Here is a 4,719-nt window from a genome sequence, read left to right as displayed (position 1 = left end):
CGCCAGTTTCGAGGGGAGTTTTAACGGTGGGTGTTTTTTTTTTGGGGGGTTTTTTCTTCCTTTTTTTTTTTTTTTTAATTCAATTATAGCCGAAAGTACTATTTTGACCTCAGACCAACACTTCAATTTAAAGTAAGGGTGCGTTGGGGATTGCGATTTCGTAGATAATAAGTGTGATTTTAAATCAAATCGCAAAACATAAATCGTTTAGGAATTGCGTTTTTAAAAATTGCGATTTGAAAACGTAAAAAATCTACTTTTCAAATCGCAGGTAAGATGGTGCTTTTTTGAAAACACAGAATTTTAAATGCTAAATTGCGATTTTACCAAACACTTAACTGTGTTTTTAAAAATTACTTTTTTCAAATCGCACATTTTAAAATTGTGATTTTAAATTGTACTTTTTAAAATCACAAACCAAACGGACTCTAAATTGACATCTTTTGCTAACAAAGTTTTTGTTTGAGAAATTTTCTCTAATTTAGTTTATTAAATTAACGCGTTTCAAAATATATATGAAAAATTGTTAAAAATGCATGTAAGTCAAATTCGTATAGCTCAAATATGAAAAACTAGCTCCCCCAATGAATTTTGTAAAAGTAAATTCTGATGTGATTGTGGACAAAGTATAATAGCCATAGATTAAGAAGGGAGTGTCTTGGCAGCCATGAGTGCTTCCAAACCACACATTACATAATTGATCTTGCTATTACTAAGGCTCTAGCTGCTTTATTTGCTGTTGTTTTGAGTCTGAATTTGGGATTGCAAAAAGTCTTTTTTGAAGGTGATGCTTCAGAAGTAGTGTAAGCACTAAATACTGAAGGAAGAAATTGGAGGAAATATGGTCCTAGGGTTGATGATGCAAAGATAATGCTAAAACACTCTGATTGGGTGGCAGGTGAATGATGCTGCTCATAAATTAGCTGAGAAAGCAATGCATTAACTAGAAAAACATGTTTACATAGAGGTCCTTGCATTCAAGAAGTTATATTTTGCATAAAAGGCTGTAACTTCTTAACTGTTAGTAATGAAATTCATAATTTGAATTGGATTAAAAAAAAAAAAAAAAATTAAGGCGAAAATACACTTTGTGTAAGTGTAACATCCCCAAATTAATTTATTAAAAACAATATAGAGAGTTACCTCTAACTCCTCGTTATGAGATAAAATTTGAAGCAAAAAATAAATCTAGGTTACAGTTTCACTATATTCTCTCTTCATCTTTTTTGGGCACAATAACATTTCGCATACAGAGCCAAAGGCTAAACACCATTAATGTACGACACTTGCAAAGTTAAAATAAATCTTCCAATGACAATTAGATCCACCTTTAGACCTGCACCATCTGCCTCATCTACAACACTAACTATTCTGTAAAACAAGAATGTTTTACATGTAGAAAAGAGGAAATACGTTAGTCCGCAACTTATGCTCCGTTTGTTTTCGCGTAAAATAATTTCTGAAAAATGATTTCAGCATTTTTCAGTATTTAGTATGGGCGAAAACAATAATCAACCGGAAAATGATTTCTGTTTGACCAAAAATGCTTAGTAAATTTTGAAAAATAATTTACACTTTTTAAAAGCGTAAATCATTTTCCAAAAACGCCAGACGCATTGAACCCTTTTTAAACGACATAGTCGACCTTCAAGTTCAAGAAGTCAACCATCACCGAAATCTTGCCGGTACCGAAATTTGCCAACATCCGGTCAATGTCGCCGGAATCTGGCGACGGAATACGGTCAGCCCAGATTCCGGCGACCAAACTGGTCGTATTTCGGCCATTCGGCCAGAATGGCCAGATCCCGGCCAGCTAGCCGGATCTGGCCAGAACGGTCGGCTAGCCAAAATATCCTGTTCTGGCCAGATTCCAACGGTTTATAGCAGGATTCCGGCCGTTCTGAGCCGAATTGCGACAGTTTTTGCCGGAATCCAGTCATTTTTGTCGGAATCCGGCCACTTTCGCCGAAATTCGGCAAACCCAAATTTCAACGAAATTGTCTGGATTCCAGCTTTTATCTCGGATTCTGGTTATAGTAGCTGGAATCCGGAAAAAAGTAGCCGAAATCCTGTCGGTTAGTGACAGAATCTCGTCACCGATGATTTTTATATTATTTTACATTAATATTTATATGTTTTGAATAAAAATTGATTTTTATAGGTTAATATGATTGAATTAAAATATAAAAAATATTTGTGATTTTCTGTACGCGTCAAACACCGAAAAATGCTTTCAGCGAAAAATATTTTCTAAAAAAATGATTTCTCTGAAACCATTTTACGACGGAAACCATTTTACATCGAAACAAACGGAGCATTAGTGTAATGCCCCGCATAAATTAATATCAATATACATATTTTTTTTTAAAACGAGGCTATGGCTAGTAACCTGTTATCCGGAATATTGCATTTTGGTATGAAATACCAAAATATTATGTACATGGTGATAAAGCTTTCACAAGCATGAGAACAATAAATAAAATCAATGACTCAAAAATAAAGAGGTAGAGAATTAAAGTGATAGTCTCTTTGACTTTAATTCTGTTACGAAAGATTTCATTAAGAAATCAAAAGTCAATATTAAGAAATTCTTAGGGATTAATTGATTTAATCAAAAATATAAACTAGAGTATAATTACAGTTGTTTAGTTAATCAATTATAATTAAATAGTGACTGATGAGAGTCAAGGCTAGTTGGAGCTAGTTTTATTTTTTTCCTTTGGGTCCCTCACCAAGCTAATGTAAATTAATCAGGTCAGACTTTTTATTTATTGGGTTGCTTGTTTTTATTTATTAAAACATGAGCTAGAGGGAAACTGTGCAGAAGATTCAAAAGAGGGAGACTAGACATGGGATAAAACTCAGGCCCAATTCCAACGCTAACAGTCCAACTGAGTCTGACCTCGGGTGGCCCACACTACTAGCAAAGCCGTAATGGTAACCCATCTATACATGGTGCACCGATCACAACTAAAAATTGGATCCAAGGATAAACATAAAAGTAAATCTTTTTGACCATAGAGTCAAGCCCATATAATGATAATCCCATGGGCGCTATCCCACATAACACGATGTACCATATCATACGATGCAATTATTTTTCATTTATTATAAATCGTTTATAAGCAAATATCCATTTGAAGCAGTTATAAACATGTTATAAAAATCAGTAGGCCCATGACATATTCTTTTGAACAGTAAAACATGCTCAACTCATTAACATATTTCATATTGAGAAAATACAATTTAGTAAGCATTTACTTATTTCGGGCGATCCTCCTCACTTATGAACATCTTAATCTTCAATTCACTACAAATCATACTCTAATATTAGACACTGCATGCTAGGAATACTAATCTACACACGTAAAAACCCTAATCATGTGGTCGAAATTTTAATGTGTAATTAAAACCCTAATTATCCATTTCTTGGTGTCATTGATCGTTTGTTCGTCAAGGGTAAACGAGGATTGCTAGGGTTGATCATTCATTCTTTGAGCCAGGAACTAAAAACTCCAAAATCAACCTTAAGTCTTATTTTCACGCAATACTAACTCCTACACAACAAAATAGTCCTAGAATACACAAACTCATAAACATGCACATAACCATCGGATCCGAACTCACGAATTGCTTAAAACGCCTAAAAATTGTACGTAACTTTTATGCACCATAACTTAACTCATGATTATCTAGCTACCATATTATCACATAACAAAAAAACCCCTTTTGAAATCTCATGCATTCTCATATGAAAACTAATTTCTTCAATGTAGATTATTAAGTTAAGCTCTTAATATTTGAGAAAATAGCTAAGCATAAGCAAATACGAATTTAAACATTAAAAACATGCTTGAAAATGAAAGGTTAAATGTTAGATTAAGCTTCTTACCCTAAGGTAGAAGGTCTCCAAGCTTTGAGGGATGAAAACTCCCCCCTCTCTCTCTCTCTCTCTCTCTCTAGGTATTGGGTTTTGTGAACTACAAGGGGCGAAAATGGTGACTAATGAATGTAATTACCTCTATATATGCAAGTTGAAGAGATAAGAATTGTTGAGGTATCTCACAAGTCCTATTTTAAAAATAATAATAATAATTGTCTAGACAATTCAAATATTTGTTGGAAACTTCGATTGTTCAAGGGCGATCGTTCTCTAGCAATCGTTCAAGACCAAATTCGATCGCTCAAAGGTCATAGATTTTTAAATAATTTAAATAATATAAAGAGAGATTCTTTTTAAATTATTGAAAGATGTTCTATTTATTAACGAACAGGTGTTAATTATGCGGGGCATTACACTTACCACTTATTGTTTCCAGCTGGAACACATCCTTGCTTTACAAAGGACCCTTACTTTGAGGATGGTCCAGAGTAACCTGAACCCTAGTCTAACACTTGAGGATTTCATCAAGTTGTTACGCCTTGATTTGGCGATCTTGGATGAGCATGTTATGGAGCTGGATGACCCTTACCTAATATTCTTAGGATTGTTATACAAGATTTTTGGATAGTTCCTCTATGTGTTAACTTATATGTGACTTATGATATTTCCAGGCTATTCATGTATTTGATGACTTAGCTTAACCTTTGGTGTATGACCTGCACTGATTATCGATTTGTGGTGATACAATTATGTTAATGATTATGTTATTTTAAGATTTATGGTTAGGCAGTTTATATAGTAGTTGCTTTGGTTTAAATTTAATATTGAGTATTTTG

This window comes from Alnus glutinosa, chromosome 14 (assembly GCF_958979055.1).
Source record: "Alnus glutinosa chromosome 14, dhAlnGlut1.1, whole genome shotgun sequence".
NCBI classification, from domain to species: Eukaryota; Viridiplantae; Streptophyta; class Magnoliopsida; order Fagales; family Betulaceae; genus Alnus; species Alnus glutinosa.
The sequence above is the reverse complement of the archived record's forward strand: the minus strand, read 5'-3'. Positions refer to the sequence as shown.